This window comes from Diospyros lotus, chromosome 9, assembly GCF_014633365.1.
Source record: "Diospyros lotus cultivar Yz01 chromosome 9, ASM1463336v1, whole genome shotgun sequence".
In the NCBI taxonomy this organism is placed as follows: domain Eukaryota; kingdom Viridiplantae; phylum Streptophyta; class Magnoliopsida; order Ericales; family Ebenaceae; genus Diospyros; species Diospyros lotus.
The window spans coordinates 8,205,197-8,228,219 of NC_068346.1; the positions used below are offsets into that span (position 1 = coordinate 8,205,197).

Below are 23,023 nucleotides of genomic sequence, written 5' to 3' on the forward strand. Positions count from 1 at the left end.
CCATGACTCTCACTCGATTGAGATGTTAGTTAGTGGAATGATTGTACTCTATGGTAATCGAAAGCCCTAATAGGTTTACCTAAAGTATTAACTTCATTACCATTATGATTGTCTTGACATTATACTAAAGGTCACTCAAAAACTTTCAACGTGCTGTGACAAAATAAAGAGTTTCCTCAAAGAGTTTGACATGCCCTGATTGTTATATGATGGTGAACCTAGAAGGTCACATACAAATTGGGTAATGCATTGGACTAGTGATTCCTTACTATTGTGTGCTATCAATCATCATTAAGAGTTAATGAGGATTATGGATGTATTGTTAAGAGCTAACGAATGGATTAACAAACTGTTATGAGTTAATAGAAAAAGACCATTAAGAGTTAACAGGGCATGTCATGAAATGTTAACGAGGAGTTAATGGTGGGTTTTAATTCATTTTGGTGAAACTTTGAAAGAAAGGCATGAAACAATCAGCAATGTTCCCAAATGGTCAACAATTTGGTTATAAAACGATCGATAGTTTCACTAAGTGAAATTTGATCTCACATGCTTTTCTTCCATGGTTTCAATTAGTAGAGCATTAAATGCTTTGTTGAAAGTTGTTCCATGCATCTTAGACTCAATAAATGAAGAGAGAGAAGATGAGGATTGAAGAAGAAGAAAAATGGGGCGACTTGTGAAGCATGCCTAGCTAATTCTCGTCGAATTTGAAGAAAAAGAAAAGGCAAGAAACTTGGCCCTTGCTTACGCTCTTCACCTTCTTCCAACTTCATCGCCTTCTCTTCTCTCCTCACTCCCTATTTTTTGTTGATCGAAAAGGTCATAAGATGACCTGTTCATCCAAGGAGAACCAAACATCACTTGGAATCACTTTTATTCTCACTTGTCTAGCATGTGGGTGAGTTAAAGAGTTCCATTGTCGCCTAGGTGTGAAATGACTTGGTTTTCTACGATTGTGGGGGTTTACTTGGGTAGCCAAAAAACATGCACTGAAGCAACTAGCTTTAAAAAGAGGTTGTTCGTGGGAGCGTGTTCGTGACCAGAAGAGTTTAAGTCCAGGCGCATCATAGGCACTACCGGCGGCATCTCAACAGAGTGAGGTAATGGCTATTTTAGATTTTTATTTTGATAAGGTTGGGAATCATTCCAAGATTTTTATCAAACTGTTTGTTAAATTCTTTAGAATGCATTAGAGGATACAAGTGTTATTTTTTGTTTTTATGTAGGGACCAAGATATGCTTATCTTGAGGGAGATGTGAGATATGCATATCTTGAAAAATCAAGATAAGAGGTCACAAGATGGTTTTTTCAAGAATGGTTAGATAAGCTTAACAAATATGTTGGAAATGATAGAAGTCTGGGATGCATCTCATACCTTGGCTTTTCTATCCCATATCTTGATTAACAAACGCCCCCTTAGTAGAAAAAACATTCTAACAACTAAAATATGGTATACCATTACTACATGTATATATAATACAATTCTTCTGTCTTTTTATTTCGAACTAGTATTGAAATTTGTAGAGTTATCCAACGCATATAGTACTACTTCGTCCATTGGAATTGATGGTTTTTGTTTCACTGTGGTGGGTTGTGAATTATTATTTAGGGTGGCAAGCAAATATGGATAAACATACTAGTGAGGTGGCGATGGCACCTATGGTTCATGGAGGGATGAGTAGATAAAGGAGAAGTGGGACGCATTTACTTTTGTAGTTAAAAATATTAATTAATGAAGTGTGGACCAAATAACATATAAATATATATATATATATATTGTTTGTTTAATTTATTGTATTATTTTGTAACCTTATAAGTCGAGGGTGTGTTTGCTACAATGAAGTCCAAATCTACTTTTACTTTTCTCAAACCTAAGCTTATTATAACAAGGAGTTGGATCATCTCGTTAACCTGTATTATTCTCTCATCGAATCCTACCAAGAAGACTCTAACTAGGCTAAGCCGCTCAATGGTGTAACCCATCTTAAGGAAGGCTTATCTATATAATATATTTGAGAAGCTCATTGTGTCTACCAAAATTCTCTTAAGGTCCCACCAACCTATAATTGTTGAAATTACAAAGGGGTTATCAAAGTTAATTGAGATGGAAGGTCCTCATTCGAGAACTTTTTTAGGATTCTTGGGCTTACACCTGCCTTAAGCTTGATCTTCTAGGCTTCGACCATACTTGAGAAGATCAAGCCCTGCACCCAAGGTGTAGAAGACTAATGGGTTTTCTTTGAGACTTTAATTTCCTTTTTAGTAGGGTAAAGTATGAGTCTTATCTAGCTAAAGTAAACACTATGTTTGGGACTAACTCCTCTTTCCTCAATCTTTGTTATCTTTGCGATCAATTTGTTCTACATATTAGGCGATAGATTGTCAAAGTTGACCACGATTTAACAAGTCTTGGATGTCCTCTTTTAATTGTTTCCATTCCTTGGTATCATGTCCATGGTCTTTGTGGAATCAATTATAGTTGGTCTAATCTTGTTTAGGTCTCTTCAAGTTTTTCTTTCCTTCTATAGCCATTAGCACTTTAGTCCTAAGAAAATTCAAGCGAGTGTGTCTTGTTGGGCTTCTTTAAGGGGGCTGACCTTCTTAATCGGGTATTCTCCCCATACGAGTATCTAATTGCCCTTCTTGCTTGATAGGTCCTTTGTCCCTTTCTTTCTTCTCTGTGTGCTTGAATCTTATGGCTCGGTGTACCTCCTCAACTCAATTGAGAATATTTGACAAATAGAGGGGAGAGGTGTTCTTCACAAGTAAGCCTATTTTAGTGATGTATGCCCTAATATTAAATTTAGATGACATCTAGTATGTAATAGAGATACATGTATAATATTCTTGTAATTAATAAAATGGTCATTTCTTCATTCATTGCTTTCTAAATGTGTTTGAATGAGTTCCTTAATTTCCTGATGATCATATTCTTAAGTTGTTAAGAATATATGACAATGATCTATAACATGATTTTTTAAAGGTATTCTTAGTCTTAAGATTTCTCAGATGAGAACTATGATTAATCGATTATGGACTAACACATGGTCTATTACCTTTGATTAGGATGAGATACTAAAAAGAAATGATGGTGAGTCACATGCATTATTGAATAAGATGTAGATAGTAGACATATGGGTGGATGCTGGTTGAACATCTACTAAATGTGATGCTTGTCACAGATTACATTGTTGAGAGAATTAATGATTTGTTATTGGTTTTCAATTGTGTAGCTAGTGGGCTGCCCGTAGATGGCGTGGTAAATCTCCATAGACTGTGGCATCCCGTCTTCCCCTTTAACTAGTTGTTTATTTTATATGGTGTGAACGCAATAACCAATGCTTTCCCTTTCTTAGCTTGCTCACCAGATCCAAGTTACTTATGTCTATACTTTCTTGTCATCTATGTGATTTCCTCACACATTGCAAGGTAAAGCCTTTGCCTACTGCTAGCGTCTTTAGCCTTCTTTTGTACCTTAGTTATTTATCTAGTTTTTTTTTTTCTTTTTTCCATATCATGACGTTTTAGATTCTATTGATCTTCTTATTTGTGAGTCTGTTTGCTATGCAAGTTTTCTAGTTAGGCATTCAATTTGCTCCTTTCTATTGCCATGTGGTCCTTCTTTGCAATTGTATGCATAAGGCCATTTGTATTGTTGGGAGGATTGATGTTGGTCCTCCCTTTCTTTATGTTCTTTCAGATGTTTCCGCCTCACATGTTTGAGGCCGTAGTTGTGGTGTTTCCTATCTTAGTGAGTGTATTGTAATGTTCTTATTTGTGTTTTTTTTTTTTTTGTCTTTTTGCGGATTTTCCCTAGGTTGTTTTTTGTAGACGCTTGTGTGCTTTTTCTTGTTTAATGTTTATTTCATTTACGAAAAAAATGACCCAATTTTATTTAAGCAAGCTATGAAATGTAATGATTCTACTAAATGGTTAGATGCCATGAAATAAGAGTTAAAATCTATGAATCAAAATCAAGTTTGGGATCTCGTTGAATTGCCTAAAAGGTATGAAAGAGTTGGATGGTTCTATCTATAGATGGTTCCAGTTCCAGCTCCCTGGCGATTTGTTTCGATTTCGATTCGAACTGATTTAATAAAAAGAAAAAAAGGCTGAGACTTAATTTATATAAATTAAGTTGTCTACGTAACCTTTTGGGATTTAAAGAAATCAAAGACCACATAATTCATTTACCATTTAAATTTGTATTTCCTTTATTTTAATTGAAATTATTTTTGAAAGTACCAATAATTATGCATTGTATTATATATTTTATTTTTGTTTAATTTTTTTTAATGGTTTGAATTGATTTTTGTTTTGTCGACGTTTGAAATTGGTCGACCGTGATTCGTTAATCCACGATGATCAAATGAACAAGGAAGGAGAGAAAGGAAAAAGACACGCTGAGGAGCGTGATATGGCTTCATCCGCATTCCCCCCAGCCGGTCAGCTCCCTGCAAGTACTCCGACGTTCAAGTAAGTAAGGGAGTAGGAAGGATGTAGCGTATCAGTAGTTTAGGAGAGAAGAGCATACCTCGACTCTAGAAAAAGCTTACTGATATAGGAGGAGTAGATGTCCTCTCCGTTTGCATCTTGCTTTTGCAAGTGATGGGACTGAATATCGGCACCGGTGGGGGTCCCTAGGTGGCAGCATGGTGTTGACGAGACCCTCATTAATGTGGATGGAGGCGGGCACGCAGATACCTAGTAGAGGCTGTAATGATATTGTTGTAGGCTGGTATAGGGCCATGATGGGACTGGCATGGGCCGAGAAAGAGAGGCCGGATTGGGCCCGGATGGTCTAGCCAGAATGATGCCTAGCCCACGACTATTCTCTAGTCATTTCGTGATCTTCTTGCATATGCGAGCTGAATGGTCGGTCTGCGAGCTAAACGAATCGCTGGGAGCTTGTTTGGTTCCGCGGTCTGCGAGCTGAATGCGTCACTAGGAGCTCGCATGATTTCGTGGCCGGAGCTTGGAGTAGGCGACGTGCGACATGGCTCTGACGACCTCAGCCTTGGGCCTATTTGGGCTTCAGAAGATTGGATCAGCCTGCCGGATCGAGTTTAACCTGCTTCATGCGATCAGAAAATACATATAACAAGTTTTGATTCCTTATTTTCAGGAATCAAAACAGAATTGTAAGTCTTTAGTTTTGATTCTAATTTTTAAATTGAAATTAAAAAAACAATTTTAATTCAATTTTTAGAAAAACAATTTCGATTCTATTCGTAATTCAAACCCAACTATGGTGAAGCCTAGCATGAAGGCCATTCTTGGAGGCCTTAGAAATTCACCAAGAGATGACTTCACTAGAGTGGAAAGGAGAGCTTCTAAAAGTAAGGCTATAAATTAACAAATGGATCCAACTCCTAACACATTAAGGGTGTGTTTGATTGCACTTATTTTCCATGAAAAATGACTATTTTCCACCCAAGTTCTAACTTTTGTAGTGTTTGATTGCACTTATTTTTCAAGGAAACTAAGTTTTAATTTTTGGTCACATGAGGCTTTTTTCTCACTTTTGCTGGAAATGGTTTTCCTAGGGGGGGCTGTTTTACATTTCCAGGGAATTCACTCACCATGTGCACAACACATTCGCTTATGTCCACCTTGATTTATCTAGGGTTTACCTCTCCTATCACTACAAAAAAAAAAGGTTTTAACAAGGGAAAAACTAGTGGTTAAAAGTTGGTTTCTTGTCGTTAAAGAGTTTTAACGACAGAAAAAATCCCGTCGTTAATAGTATTAATGACAGAAAAAAAAGTACCGTCGTTAATATAAGTAATGAGGGGCAAAAGTCCCGTCATTAAAAACAATAATAACGATAGAATATTTCTGTCGCTATAACAATGTGTGTGGTCGTTGAAAATAATATTAACGATGGGTATTTTCGTCCTTATTACAATATTTACCGATCACTAAACATAATATCAACGATGGATATTTCCATCATTATTACAATATTTACTGGTCACTAAACATAATATCAATGATGAATATTTTTGTTGTTATATCTATATTTATTTCTCATTATGACTATTTTTACTATTATATAAAAATTTATTTTGTACCAATTAATTTTGAAAAAACAGATACTAATAATAAAAATGTGATTCTCAATTAATTTAGTAAAAACAAGATATATGAAAAATATGATCATTGACATTAATTATGTACTAATTACAATCATCTTAAGAACTTCCATATGTCCACAATCATAAAAATGAAAAAAAGAAAAAACTATGGGTTTCATATTATCCTAATCTCTCCCTATAATCAAAATAAAAAATTGTTACAAGTGTCATTAGAATCCATGTATTATAGTCGCAACCAATACCATGTGTTTCCTGCTCGACTTGTATCTTCAAGTACCTACAAATTGTGAAGAGAAAAAATCATATTACTCATCATCTTCTAAAATAGCAGTACTAAATTTCTAATACTCTCTCTACTCAATAAACTCCATTAAAACATGAATACATTAATCCAATGATTAACACTATCTCTACTTAATAATCAATATTATTAGCAATTAATTAAATTCACCATTAATCCACTACAACAAAACAATCTTTTCGCTATGATTTTTTTTTTCTACGTAGAAAATTTCGTAGCAAAATGTTAACATTTTGCTACGAAACTATTAAATAGTAGGAGTTAAAATTTTTCCCACCAAATATAATTTTTAGCTACGAAAATTTTAACTACGCTATAAATTTCGTAGCTAAAACTTAATATTTTGTTACGAAATTATTAAATTGTAGACAATTTAAATTAGCCAATTTTTTTACTACCAAAAATAATTTTTCAATACCAAAATTTTATCTACAATCCTAAATTACGTAGCTAAAAAATAAGATTTTGCTACAAAATTATTAAATTGTAGTGAAATGATAAGTTTAATAATGAAAATTAAAAAATATAAAAAATGAGCGGGGAACATTTGGTGGGGAAAAAATTTTTGGAGGGAAAATTTTTTCACTAAAATTTTATTTTTACTGAAAAAAATATAAAAAGTTCAATTTTGTTCAATATTTTCACTGGGAGGGTTTAATTTTGTTTTCACTCAAATTTAAAAAGTTCAATTTTCACTAACTTTTGGTGGCAACCTCCCTCTCGTGCAAACCCTCTCTCTCTCGCGCGCAAAATTTGAGTTCCCTCTTATGCAAAACAGTTTCTATACCGCGAAGCAACCCAGAAGGCAAGGCGAAGCAACCCAATTTCCCGTCAAATCCAAAATCCCTAGAGCTTCAATCCAGCAACGATTTTGTACGCAAACCCACTCTTTTTCTTGAATGCCAGCGAGGAACAACCTTCATCCCCGTCGAATCCAAAGCCTTCAATCCAGCGAATCTATTTCTTCCCACGAAGACAAAACCCACGAGGCAATCTGTTCAGCGAAGACAAAACCCAAGACGCAATCTGTTCAACGAAGACAAAGCCCACGCCTTCAATCCCAGCGAAGAGAAACACACGACGCAACAATCTGGTACGTCAATCTGTTCAACGAAGAGCCAACCCTTCATCCTCGCCAAATCCAAAACCTCATTACAGGGACGTCAATCTGGTACGTCAATCTGTTTCATCCCTAAATTGGTTTTGCCCTTATTGCTTGGGTGCATTGGTTATGTTTTAACTGTACAAGCACACCATATGTTTGATAAAATGCCTAATAAGTGCTCTGACCATTGTTATACATTCTGTGTGCTCAAGAGTTTAGTTAATTTGAGACTCTATGTGTGTAACATACATATTCCATCAAATCAGTGTTCGTGTGTTCGTATTACATGTTACCGATGATTGATTTTTACATGTTATTTATTGGGAAATATAAACACTTTATTGTTATTTGTTTAACTTAAGATGATTGATTGTTAACTGCTACACAAAGAAAATTAACAAATTAATTAATTATGTTGTTAAACAAACAAAATTTAGAACTTGCTAAACAAGACAAGCCAGTGGGTGGCATTAAATTGAATTCAAAAGGTTCAGTTTGCAAGTTTGGGGACAGAAGTATATTTGGCAGATAGAGAAAGCTAGCCTGCCAAATGTTGTAGCATCTTAACCACGTAGTTTTGCACAAAGGGCATCAATTGTGCTAAAGTGACAAGAAAATAGACGAAATAACAAGCAAGACTTTAACTTCTGATATTACAAGCAGCAAAATATTTTAGAACTTCATTCCACAGCTTTTTTTATAAGGGCCACTTTCATTTATTAATCCAAAAATTAATAAATTAGCACAAGAAGTTACAAACATCCAGGAGAGATTATGTCAAAATTAGAACAGTGAAGGCAGAGTTAAAAAAGTCTAACAAGAAGGGAGTCAAGTAACAAATATTATTTTGGTTTGGCACAGATACAAAATCAATAATTCTCGTAAGACATTTAACACAAAATCAATCAAAGTATTCCTCTAACTAAAACTGTTACAGATTATAAAGCAGCTCGTTACAGATCCCATTTGAAAACAATGAAAGCAACAGAACAATTGAATTATAGAGAGAAAAAAAAAGGATAATGATCAATCAATTATGCAGCTCTATATAATCTCAACGGTTTTAAGATCAAGTACAAAGTATCATGATTTACCTACAAATTTACGACGAATTATGTATAATTTCCGCAGCACCAAATGCAACATTAAATACCTTTTGCAACAAAAAGCAAGTGGAAGCCAAGTTAAAGTTGATAATATATAGAGGGAAAACTTGTTATTCATTTTGTTAAAGTCGATAGCCTTTTATTAATTACTATGGTTTGGTTACTACAACAAATTTTAGCTTTCTCTATGTTGTGTTTGATAACAGTGTTCTGTCTGATCACTCTTGTACACACTATTTATTTTTTTGGTTGTACAGCATAGTGCTCTACCTAGTTCCATTGCCCTTACAAAATAAAAGACTCTAGAATAACTAAAAAATTGCATTTTAGCATAAAAGGAAAATTCAAATGGCGAAAAAACATAATTTGTAGCAGCAAAGCTGCTAGTTGCATTCGTCTCATCGAGCTACCCCAAAAGCATATATTATGGGCTGAAATCGGAGTTCGTAAGCGAATTCTATGCCCGTTTCTTCAAAGACGCACAATCAAACTTTTTCAAATACGCTAATGTTGTTTCAACTTCATTCGTAGCTCGACCCTCATCACATTGTTAATAAAGCATGTGTGAAAATAATTATAAATTAAATAATAATTATATATTGATTGCATAAATACTTTATGTTTGATGACATAGGATCTGAAAATTGGAATAACATAAATAGACTAAAATATATTGAAACAATAAAACCCATCTGTATTCATTTACATCAGTTAACATATAAAATGCCATCTAGCACAATAAAAGGTTCTAAATAAGTGGAAAACCATAATTTATGTTTGATGATATTGTTTTATTCTTAATTTTTCTTTTATTCTTTATGTGATTCAGAAAGTGTCCAAAGTCATGGATAAAAGCTGGATGTCTGCCAAAAAATGGTTTGAGGTCTATGTGCATGGAGTTCAGTCTTTCATGAAATTTGTTAGAGATAATATGGGTCAAGATTGTGAAATTCGATGTCCTTGTGAAAATTGTTTAAACTTAGACAAAAGAAGCAAAAAAGAAGTACTTAGACATCTCCTAGAGCGAGGTATAGATAGAGATTATATTCGGTGGATCTATCATGGGGAATGCTCTGAGTATAAAATTCCTGATAGTGTTCATGATGATGATAGGGATATAGAAGAAAATGATGAAATGACATATGAGCAAGATGATGGAGTTGAAGATATGCTAGCTGACTTAGGAAATTTTACTGAAAACAATCTTAGAAGTGATGTTGACGGTAATTTTATTAATAGAGGCCTTGAAAACTTTGAGCAAATATTAAATGAATCTCAACAAGAATTATATCCAGGTTGCTCTAAAGCATCAAAACTCTCTTTCATCATTATGATTCTCCATTTGAAGGTATTCAATAAATGGAGCAAGAAATCAGTAGACATGTTGTTAGCATATTTGAAAAGCATATTTCCTGACGGTGAGGTGCTTCCAAATTCTGAATATGAAGCAAAAAAAGTCTTACAAGACTTAGGATTAGGATATGTTCCTATTCATGCATGCGAGTATGATTGTGCACTATTTTGGAAAGAGTTTGAAAATCGACAAGAATGTCCAGTTTATGGTACCTCTAGATGGAAGCTTAATGATGCTAAAGGAAAAAAGATACCACATAAGATACTGCGATACTTTCCATTAAAACCAAGGCTCCAACGATTATTTATGTCAAGCAAGACAGCTACAAATATGAGGTGGCACAAGAAGAATAATTGGATTGATGATAAGAATTTGTTGAGACATCTGTCTGACTCAAAAGCTTGGAAGGAATTGGATAAGAAGTATCCATGGTTTGCTGAGGATCCTCGCAATGTTAGGTTAGGCTTAGCAACTGATGGTTTCAATCCTTTTGGTAATATGAGTAACTCTTATAGCATGTGGCCAGTAATCCTTATTCCATATAACTTACCTCCTTGGAAATGCATGAAAGAGTCATTTTTTATGATGTCCTTACTTATTCCTGGACCTCAAGCCCTTGGAAAGGACATTGATGTCTACATGCAACCATTGATAGATGAATTAAAAGAGTTGTGGGCCAATGGTGTATTAACATATGATGCTGCTTCTAGAAAAAATTTCCAAATGCATGCTGCTTTGTTATGGACCATTAATGACTTCCCTGCATATGGGAATTTGTCAGGATGGAGCACAAAGCGTTACTTAGCATGCCCTGTTTGTAACAAGCATACATATTCTCAAAAATTGAGAAGCAAAATATGTTATATGGGTCATCGCCGATACTTGCCACGTGACCACTGTTGGAGGAAAAGTAGGAAATTTGATGGTAAGGCAGAATATGGAATGGCACATAAGGATTTGTCTGGTGAAGATGTGCTACATCAGCTAGAATCAATCAATGTCACACTAGGAAAGCATCCAACTAATAAAAAAAGGAAGCGTAATCCTGAAGAATTGAATTGGACTAAAAGAAGTATTTTTTTCCAGCTTCTTTACTGGAAAAATTTGAAGTTAAGGCACAATCTTGATGTGATGCATGTTGAAAAGAATATATGTGAAAATATTTTGGGGACTTTGTTTGACATTGAAGGGAAAACAAAAGATACACTGAAGGTAAGACAAGATTTGGAGGACATGAAAATTAGGAAAGAATTACACTTGAAGAAGAGAGATGATGGATCATATATAATACCACCAGCTTGTTATATGCTTTCCAAGGAAGAAAAACAGAAATTTTGTGAATTTTTAAAGTTAGTAAAATCTCCAGACAACTATGCTTCTAACATTTCTCGATGTGCTAATGTGAGTGATGGCAAGATATCAGGTTTGAAAAGCCACGATTGTCATGTTCTATTGCAACGTTTGCTACCTTGTGGAATACGTGGATGTTTGAGCAAGGATGTGTCTAATGTATTGGTTGAACTAGGAGATTTCTTTAAAAGAATCTGTTGTAAGACATTGAAGATAGATGAACTAGAGACCATGCAGTAAGAGATTACATTGATACTTTGCAAGCTTGAAATGATTTTTCCTCCGGCCTTTTTTGACATAATGGTACATTTGGCAATTCACCTCCCAAATGAAGCCATCCTCGGAGGACCAATTCAATATCGATGGATGTTCCCAATTGAAAGGTGATGTCGTTTTCCTTACAATTATTTGTTGAAAAGCCTTTTTTTTGGAAAAATCTATTTAAAAAATAAAATATGCTCCCCATATTTTTGTTATAATTTTTTACCCAATTATGTAGTAGTAACAATTTTCTTATTTCAACATTTATATATTTCCAGATTCTTGGGGACTCTAAAGAGTTATGTAAGAAATAGAGCATATCCTGAAGGTTCTATTGCAGAAGCTTACATTGTGAATGAATGCTTGACATTTTGTTCAATGTATTTGCAAGGAATTGAGACTAAATTTAATCAGGAAGAAAAAAATTTTGATGTGGCTGAGAATGGTGGGTTGCTTATTTTCTCACAAAGATTTAGGCCAATTGGAGGAGAAATATATGGTGGTCTAATTGAGAAAGAGCTCAATTTAGCTTATTGGTATGTGTTGAACAATTATGAGGAAGCAAAATCATATATTGAGTAAGTATACTATTGTATGTGTTTAATTTGGTTAATGTTATCTCTAAACTAACAAGTCTTGCAATTAGAATGCACAACAGGAAGCTTGAGCAAGAAAATGCAATAAATCTTGATAAAAGCCAAAAAGAACATTTCCCTTCATGGTTTAGACAACAGGTAATTAATTAATTATTTTGTTATGACTACATTCATAAGAGTATTGAATATTTAAATATTTATTGCTACTAAATATTTATTCTCTATTGCAGATAACACACTTATACAACATTAAAGCACCTGAAGCAACTGAGGCATTATATTCATTGGCATGTGGACCTCAAGTTGTTATGAAATATACTGGTTGTATAATAAATGGGGTTAGGTTTCACGTTCAGGAGCGTGATACTTGCCTTAGAAGTCAAAATAGTGGGGTAGTTGTTGAAGGAAACCATGGAGATGATGTCCTTAGCTTCTATGGAGTTCTCAAAGATATCATTCAAATAGATTACATCAAAGAAAAACATGTCATCCTCTTTAAGTGTGATTGGTTTGATGTTAGTAATAAAAGGTCATGTATACAGAAAGATGGTAACATAACAAGCATCAATGTCACAAAAAAATGGTATCAACATGATCCTTTTGTGCTAGCATCTCAAGTGAACCAAGTTTTCTACATCAATGACATGAAGTTAGGGGAAAATTGGAAAATTGTGCAGCGATTTCGACACAGACATGTATATGACATACTTGAGAATGAAAACATAGATGCTGAAGAAGATAATGCCCATGATGAGGTGCGACAAGATGGAGAATCATTAGAGGGTGGTGTAATTTCAATTAAAGATCATGGAATGGCACCATTGCTTAGAGATGACGTCAATCCAAGTGTAGTAGAAGCTAGTGGTGTCCACAACTTGGGAGGCAACATGCAAATGGAGCAAGAATCTGATGATTTCATTTTGGATGATGATGATGAAAATGACACAGCCAGCAATTGTAGTGACAATGAGGAGTTGGAGCCTATTGATGAATATAGTGACCTTGAACTTTGATTTGTACTTTTAGTTTAATATTCTATATGAAATTTTCTTTTCTTCTAATTTAATGTAATGGATTTTTCAATAGTAATTTATTTTAGAGAATTACATAAATGTGTATTGAGAGCTTCTCATTAATTGAACTCTTTATTTACTTTAGTTTCTCATTAATTATATTATTGGTTTGATGTTTTTGTCAGGTTTTCTACACAATATCAACTTCTCAAGTTTTGTTATTAGTTGCAAGAGACAACAGGTGATTTCTTTCTATTACTTGATAATTTCTACCAATTGGCTTTGGCAACCCAGAAATTGCAACTTACACAAGTTTAATTTCTGTTTTATCACCTTTTTATATGTAGATAGATGGATAGTTAAATTAACTTGTAAACATACTCACTGTGTTAAAACCTTTGGAGTTTCCTTTTATATTAAAGGCTCTTTGGACTTTTATTGATTTAAAATATTGGTAGAATGTGTTAATTTGTTGAAGCAGAAAAATAGTATGAGCTTAAATATTTAGGATTTTACTTGTTATTTTGTAAACATTTAGGATTTTGCTATAAATATTTCATGCTAAAGGTAATTCTTATGGTTTTATAGGTTTAGTTAATCATGGCATCTGCATTATGTCATGGTAAGTTCAAAAAGTCTACTTCTAGTGAAGTTACATCTTCAAGCCCTAAACCTCAAGGGATATCTAGATTGTCAAATTCGTCAAGGTCAACTGCGACATTTATCCCTCCACTGAGCCTAAACAGAGTCATTCCATCAGCTAAAGATACATCACATAAATCATCCAAATTTATCCTTTCTCAGAGGTTGTCTAATCCAGTTCTTATCGGAGTTGGCCCCATTGGCAATCGAGTTGTCCCATCTTGTAATGGTAATCCAAATGAAGCATCACAACTACCCCATACTACAAAGTCATCATCTCCATTCAATATTCCACTCAACATTGGAAAGCAAAAAGTGATTAAGAAATCTAGTGACATGCCTCAAGGGATACAAAGACCACCTCTTTTAAGGACTTCAACTGGGCCACCTCAACCTATTAATACCTCAAATGACTCACCTCCTCAAGAGCCATGTGGACCGTCCCTTACTTCAATGACAGATGGTCCTCAACCTGGTAGCACTCCACTGACTCCATTAGACAATACTAGTATTTCTAAAACATTAAGTTGTGGTTGTAATATGGTACTTATTTTGCTTTATATCTACTTAAATAGTGATGTCTATTATAGGTTCCACTTCTAATGCAACTAGTACAGGCCGAGGTCCGACAAAAGGCAAAGGCTTAAGAAAGATTAACAAAATAATTAAGAAAAAAATGCCTATACATATTTCCATGGATAAAGGATGACCAGTTGATAGGATTGAATCTGCAAAGCTATCAAGTGAGCTTGGTATTATAGCTCGAGACTTTTTACCCATGCCAACAAAGTGGAAGGATCTTAAAAACAATCATGATCATTTGACTTCTGCCTATGACCGGCTTGATGTAAGTAAACTTGTACTCAATTATTTTTTTATCTTTAACGATCACCATTTTGTTTAGTTTTTTTTTTTTAATTTTAATTTAGGTTATTTCAATTACATGTGTAATAACTTAAATTATTTTATTTTTTTTTAGATGAGGTTGGACATTATTGATATAGGAGAAGAAGATGTAAGAAAAAAAGTGGAAGATATATTGAAGAATCGAAGTAGGGATCAAAGATATCATCTTCACAAGCATTTTCAAAAATTTAAGACATTAGAAGAAGCAAAACAAAACAAACCTGCTAGGCTTACCCAAGAGAATTGTGATGATCTTTGTGCATATTGGTCAAGCCCCAAGGACCTGTGTATCGCCTTAATGTTCAAACTCAAATTCTCCACTTTCCTTTTGGTATTTCATATGATTTTGTTCCTGTACAGGAAAGATGTGCGAAGAATAAGGAGAATAGGAAAAAAAGAATTACATCTCACAACCAAGGTTCACGAGCCTTTGTCACTCTTCGAAATGAAATTGTAAGAATTAATTTTATTATTCAATATATATCCTTTGTACAACAAACTTTTTCTTATTGATATAAAAAAGTGTAGAGTTTGAACGAGCTTGATGGAGAGGAATGTGATCGAATAACATTTTATAAACGCACTTATTATAGTGAGGGCAAAGGATGGACGAATCCAGCAGCAGAAGCAAATTATGTAAGTTACTTCTTTGGATAACAATTTTACATTCTAATTTCAATAATTGATTACATAAGTTTTGAGGTTTCAGCATTCTAATTCTTATACTTTTGCAAAATGAAATGCAAGAACTTCTTACTCAATCAATTGCTGATGGTACTTCATTAAGTCCATCTGAAATTTGTGACATGGTCCTTGGCACAAAGTCGGGATATATCAAGCACTACAAAAAAATTGATTTTTAGCAGCGGTTTCTAAAACCGCTGCAAAAAATGAAATTTTGCGGCTGTTTGCAAACCGTCGCAAAATACTATTTTAGCGGCGGTTTTCAAAAAATCGCCGCTAAATTTAGAAAATAATTAAATAATTAAAAAATAAAATTTAATTTAGTGGCGGTTTCTGAAAAACTGCCGCTAAATTCAAAAATTATTAAATAATTTAAAATTAAAATTAAATTAATATTTGCGGCGGTTTTAAAAACCGCCGCAAAATTCATTAAAAAATGTAATTTAGCGGCGGTTTCTGAAAAACTGCCGCTAAATTCAAAAATTATTAAATAATTTAAAATTAAAATTAAATTAATATTTGCAACGGTTTTAAAAACCACCGTAAAATTCATTAAAAAATGTAATTTAGCGGCGGTTTCTGAAAAACCGCCGCTAAATTCAAAAATTATTAAATAATTTAAAATTAAAATTAAATTAATATTTGCGGCAGTTTTCAAAACCGCCGCAAAATTCATTAAAAAATTTAATTTAGCAGCAGTTTCTGAAAAACCGCTGCTAAATTCAAAAATTATTAAATAATTTAAAATTAAAATTAAATTAATATTTGCTGCGATTTTCAAAACCGTCGCAAAATTCATTAAAAAAATTAATTTAGAAACCGCCGCTAAATTCAAAAATAATTAAATAATTTATAATTAAAATTAAATTAATATTTACGACGATTTTTCAAAACCGTCGCAAAATTCATTAAAATATTTAATTTAGTTTTCAAAAAAGAAATTTCCCCCCAAAACTTGCATTAATAATTTACAATTAATACTTATTGTATTAATAATTTATATTTTATAATTTGCATTAATAATTTAAAATTTTCAATTGCTTTGAAATAATAAGTAGTAATAAAATTTTTCCCCAAAATTTGCGTTAATGATTTACATTTAATACTTATTGCATTAATAATTTACATTTTGTAATTTGCATCTTTATATATATAAAAGAAGCATAGTTTTCAAAAAAAAAATTTCCCCCAAAACTTGCATTAATGATTTACAAATAATACTTATTGCATTAATAATTTGTATTTTGTAATTTGCATTAATAATTTACAATTTTCAATTGTTTTGAAATAATAAATAGTAATAAAATTTTCTCCCAAATTAATGATTTGCATTTAGTACTTATTGCATTAATAATTTACATTTTGTAATTTGCATCTTTATATATATAAAAGTAGGATAGTCTTCAAAAAAGAAATTTCTCCCCAAAACTTGCATTAATGATTTACAAATAATACTTATTGTATTAATAATTTACATTTTGTAATTTGCATCTTTATATATATAAAAGAAGGATAGTTTTAAAAAAAAAAAATTCCCCCCAAAACTTGCATTAATGATTTACAAATAATAATTATTGCATTAATAATTTGTATTTTGTAATTTGCATTAATAATTTAAAATTTTCAATTGTTTTGAAATAATAAATAGTAATAAAATTTTCTCCCAAATTAATGATTTGCATTTAGTACTTATTGCATTAATAATTTACATTTTGTAATTTGCATCTTTATATATATAAAAGTATGATGGTCTACAAAAAAGAAATTTTTCCCCAAAACTTGCATTAATGATTTACAAATAATACTTATTGCATTAATAATTTGTATTTTGTAATTTGCATTAATAATTTAAAATTTTCAATTGTTTTGAAATAATAAATAGTAATAAAATTTTTCCCCAAATTAATGATTTGTGTTTAATACTTATTGCATTAATAATTTACATTTTGTAATTTGCATCTTTACATATATAAAAATAGGATAGTCTTCAGAAAAGAAATTTTCCTCCAAAACTTGCATTAATGATTTACAATTAATACTGATTGAATTAATAATTTACATTTTGTAATTTGCATTAATAATTTAAATCTTTCAATTGCTTTGAAATAATAAGTAGTAATAAAATTTTTCCCCAAAACTTGCATTTAATACTTATTACATTAATAATTTATATTTTGTAATTTGCATTAATAATTTAAATCTTTCAATTGTTTCGAAATAATATATATTAATTATGTAAAATTAATAATAAATTTTAAATATACAAGTTTTTCAATGCTAATTGTTTTCTATTAAATTTGCATGAATTTTATGAGAAATATTAATAGACAACTTAAACTATTAATTAAGTCATAGAAAAGTATCTATTTATTTAATATATTATTTTTATATCTTTATGCTATGTATATTTATATAATAATAAAATATGATAGTCAAATGTCAATTATTAGGGTTGTCAAGTATTAGAGTTTTTCAATGCTAATTAATATTTAAGGTATCACATTTTTAAGACTATGGAAGAAATCAAAATTCATTTTTTTAAAATTTTGTTATTATTGAAAAAACTTATTCTTACTCATATTTAAGAGTTTTAATTTATATTTATAATTATAATATAATAAATAGAAAATAACGAACGTCTTTAAGTGGAAATATTATAGATTTTATAATATTTATTTATAAATAAATATAATATAATAAAAAATTTTTATAAGTATATTGAATTAAAAGTGTTCTCCATTAGCATATTGAATAGTGAATAATTAAGTAAACTTAAATTTTTTCAATATGATTAAAGATTAAAAAAATTATAATTATCAATTTAGATAAAATTATTTAAAATCATAAATTTATTTTTTTATTTTTAAATTAAACTCTGCCATATATCACCCGGGTTCACCACTAGTTAACTAAAAATTTAATTTAAAAAAATAAAAATAAAAATAAATTTAACAAAATTTTAATAATTTTAAAATATATATAATTTTTTTATTTTTAATAAATTAATTTAGTTAATTTAATTCAATTAATTTATTTTTAATTTATTCCTTTATTCTTTTAAACAATGATAAATTAATTAATGTTTTTCTTTCTATATTAAAAAATATAAAATATAATTCTAAAAAATAGTGGTATATAATTTATATATGTAATTATATAACAAGGGAAGTTGGTAGATCAGGCGGTTTCAAGCATGCAATGGCATAGGGGAGGTTGTGGGTTCGAAACTGGGGAAGAGGTTAATTTCTAGCCTCGCCACGTGGCGCGCGGATATGCGGCCACGTGGCTGGGCGGGTGGGCAACCGTGTGGGCGCGGGCGGGTGAGAGAGTAAAATTTTTAATTTTATTTTAATTTTAGCGGCGGTTTCTAAAACCGCTGCTAAAATTTAAAATTTTAATTTTTTTTAATTTTTTAATTTTTTTTAATTTTTGTGGCGATTTCAACCGCCGCTAAAATAAAAAATTTTAATTTTTTTTAATTTTAGTGGCGATTTTTAAAACTGCCGCTAAAATTAAAAAAACTGCTGCTAAATCACTGATTTTGCGGCGGTTTTAAAACTGCCGCTAAATGCTCCACGACCGCTGGTTTAGCGACGGTTTTCAAAACCGCCGCTAAATCATTTAGTGGCGGTTAAAAATCGCCGCTAAATGCCAATTTTTTTGTAGTGAAGGGACTCGGATAAGGACCAAAACCAACAAGAACAACAAACTCAAATACACAAAAAATGTTGGAATTGGAAGAGGCCCTTAGACAATCTGAAGCAGAATGGGACCAATTGAAGGAACAATTAAACACTACCATGGCAAAGTTAGAGCAACATGATCTCCTTTTTAAGAGGTTACTTGGATCTGATTTTGACTCTACCGAATAATTTTTCATGGTAAGTGATTTGAATGCTATCTTATTCCTTTTCCTCTTCTTCACATTGTTAATTCTTCAATTGTGTATTGTATATGTTGGAAATAGTGGTGTTGTGAATATTGGTAGTTGAGATAAATAATGTAAAATAGGAGGAGCACAAAAGATGTTTAATCATGAAATCTTGGTTGAGATAAATAATGTAAAGTGATTTGATGGTGTGTTGTATTCATTTATTTACCCATTCTTTTAATTGTTTAATCCTAAAATTTTGAATAAATTAGTTTTGGTTTGGTTGGATCCAAATCTTCCATTTGGACTAAGTTATTTACTTAGTTGGTTAATATTTTTATTGTTGTGGAGTTGGGGATTGAAACTTGAATTATTTGGTGGTTGTTGAGATGTTGGATGAGTGTGATTAGGTGTCTTTAGTTGTGATGTGCATATGGTGTCTCTTTACAGGTTGGCTAAGTCCAATTTACAGGGGAGACTCTGTCGAAATTTCTGTAAAACTTTAGGTAATATAAAAGAAATTTAGGTTTAGGACTTCTAAACTTAGGGTGTTATTCATTTTTGGAATTTCTAAACATAGATTGTGTTTTTGTTTTCTTCTTTTTTGTTTTATCTCCCTTTTTAGGCTACTTAACTATACGAACTTGAAACTCTCCATAGCCTAAAACTCTCCATAACCTAAACTGCTGGTTCAAGTAATAACATAGATGAAGTTATTTTTGGCTTTTACTTCTGATCTACAACTCTAAAATATCCTAGACTAAAATTTTTCAAGTTTCCTGCTTTGGGATTTTTCAAGTTTCCTACTTTGGGATCTTAATTCTATTAGAATTACTAGAGTAATCCTCTCAGTATGTATGCATGACCCTTTCTTTTTCCATCGAAGAGTTGAGTTCAAAAAGTATTTTATTTATTTCTTTTTTTAATTTGTGTTGACTTTTGTTTTCCAGGTTCTTGTCGTGCACAAGTAGTAGAGGAAGAAAGCATAAGCAGCAAAAGAAGAAAACAAGAAAGACACTTCGAGATACATTTTCGTTGTGTCAATTTTTAACTTTTCATTTTAGAATTTAATGTTGCTATCAATATTACACGTATTGATTTTATATACTAGCCATATTCAAAACATGGTGAAGATTGTGGTCGACATTAATTTTATTTTATGTGATTAATTGAATGATTTTGAAGTTATGTATTATATTTTAAATTTCATGTTAATTGTAAGGGTTGGTGTAGGTTTAGAGAAAAATATTATTCCCAAAAAAGGGGATTTTATTTTTTATTTTTGGCTACGAAATTGAATTTAATGATATGGTTTGTTAGTTGTATATAGAATTAATTATGAAAATTGTAGAAAAAAAATAATTTGCTACAAAAATTGGTATGTGAAAATTAATTTGTTACGAAAATTTATTATGAAAATTGGTACAATTAGCTACGATTTGTTGTAGTTAAAAATAAGTTTTATTTCTACAATTTGACATTCGTAGTAAAAGCTATGTTATTTGTTACGAAAATTAACATCATCAACCATGAAAATCAACATAATCACCTACGAAAATCGGTATAATTAGCTACGATATATGTCGTAGTATAAAATTAATGTTTTTTCTACATTTATCGGACTGTAGCGAAAAGTATATTACTCTCTACGAAATTGTAAATCGTAGCTAATTACTATTAGCTAGGAGGCTTTGGCTACGATTCAAGCTACGAATAAAATTTCGTAGCTGATTGTTTTTTACTACGAAAATTAGATTTTTAACTACGAAAAATTTCATAAAGAAAACCAAAATTTGTTATAGTGATCTCCTGTAGGAGATTTAAGAATGTAATACCTATTTAATAAAAAATTGTCGAAAAACTTCCATACGGTCTAGCTTTGAACATTGTCCTAGAAAAATTTAAATCATTCAGTAAAAGAAAAAAAAAACTTTAGGACCAAAGGTAATCATGTATCTAAAAATAGTCTTACATTATAAAGTCAAGAAAAGAATAAATAAATCCCTACATGAAGTGAATAGAACTCATATGAAAAAAGGCACACAGCCAAGGAAACATGCAAACAAATGTATCAATGACTTCAAAAGCACCGTAGCACTTAATCATGTTCTAGCGCCACAATCAATTTAAGAACTCGTAAGACGTTTGTGGTGAAATGATTATGTAAGTGATTGTTCTGTTAATTAACTTTAATATCAATAACATGAGAAACGGACATAAGACTTTAATGGTGATTATTTAGTTAGCAGAATGTATGCAACTTTCAAACAGCAGGGGAAGTGGAGGAACTACAGTATAACAACACACAAGACATAAAGCCAGTTCTTAGTTTACACAATGTTGAAATGGATGCACTTCTAGAAGTAAATGGGTCCATATACTCCTTAATAAAGCCAATAATTGGGTTCATATATAATAAAGCCAGATCTCCAACGACCAGATTTCTATAACTCCTTAATTGGGTCCATATATTCTTGTGTAACAAAGTAATTAGTGAAACACATTTTCCTTGCCAAAGTAATATATATCAACATGTTAATACAAACATTATCCAAGAGAAATACCTTAGCTTGAATGTATTTCTCCTTTTGGTGAAAAGCTTCTTTCAGATTCGGTTTTGTAACTGATAATAAAGCATTTGATTCATTTTTCTTGCTTTAACATTTTTTATTCCACAAGAAATAGAGAAATACCTTAGCTTGAATGTATTTCTCCTTTTGTCCTTGAGCTACTTTTGGCTAGCTCAAACTATTTGTTGAAAGAATCTCACAATCGGTTTTTCAGACAAGATAATCAACAATTGAAAGTATTTGTTGAAAGAACAGAATTTATCAAAAACCACTCACTCCCATATAGCGAACATCTGTATACATGAAAAGGATGTAATTTGGCCTGTGATATCACATTTAAATAAAATATTCTTTTCCAAAATCCTTGTCAAGTAGCATTCCTGCTGCAAGTGTTGTCCAGTGCAACAAATAAATAACATCAACTCACAATGTGTTATAAAATTACCACAACGATGCTTTTAATTGACCCAGATGGCCTCTTTAGATTCCTCAAAGATACAGCCAAGGAACACCAACCTTGAGGAGTCATTCATGTTCATAGTTCTCAGACAAGTTATTCAAGTGATGGGGTGAGCCAATACCGCAAAGTATTACATAGACTCTTCTCAATATATTAAGTATATGCATTAGACGCTTGATATCTTCATGTATACAAGATGTTCAATTGGGCACGCTACTAGGTAATGTCTAATTGTTTAGAAATTTTCTACAAAGAACCATCCACAAAGCTCCCACAATGTAGATAAAAAACATAGAATCACTATGTAAACACCAATCCCAAAGTCCTCGAGTAGTAAATTTTATATAAATTTGAGAATAATGCAATCCTAATACTTGATAGATTTGTCGATTAACTTAAAACAAATAGAAGGTGTCCTTTTTGCACTTGCTCACCACGGTACTTTTAACTCACCCATTTAATTTAACCAGTAATGCAAGATGCCTAAATATAGAACTCACCTTGTTGAGAAGCAACTTGAGTGCTTGTCACTGGCTTCTTGGTTGAAGCCCTACCATACGATTGTCTTTCAGCAGGCCTGATAACAGATAGTAGGGAGATCATACATGCATGCATGTGTGAAACAAAGACACCAGCCATTTTAGGACATTGAAAACCTGAATAGAAATTCAGACGCATCAACATCAAATATAAATATGAAAC

At 31.8% G+C, this 23,023-nt stretch overlaps 1 protein-coding gene and 1 long non-coding RNA gene across 2 annotated transcripts in view; both read right to left on the reverse strand.

Annotated features, from left to right (window-relative positions):
• LOC127809530 (cell number regulator 1-like) overlaps positions 1-23,023 on the reverse strand; it is a 95,592-nt gene that overhangs the window by 29,148 nt on the left and 43,421 nt on the right. The gene's annotated exons all lie outside the window — the stretch shown is intronic.
• On the reverse strand, positions 6,351-22,976 carry LOC127809532 (uncharacterized). The gene is made up of 3 exons (XR_008025129.1): positions 22,822-22,976; positions 21,127-21,182; positions 6,351-6,379 (listed from the first exon to the last, which is right to left on the reverse strand). It is a non-coding gene; the product is annotated as an uncharacterized LOC127809532 (long non-coding RNA).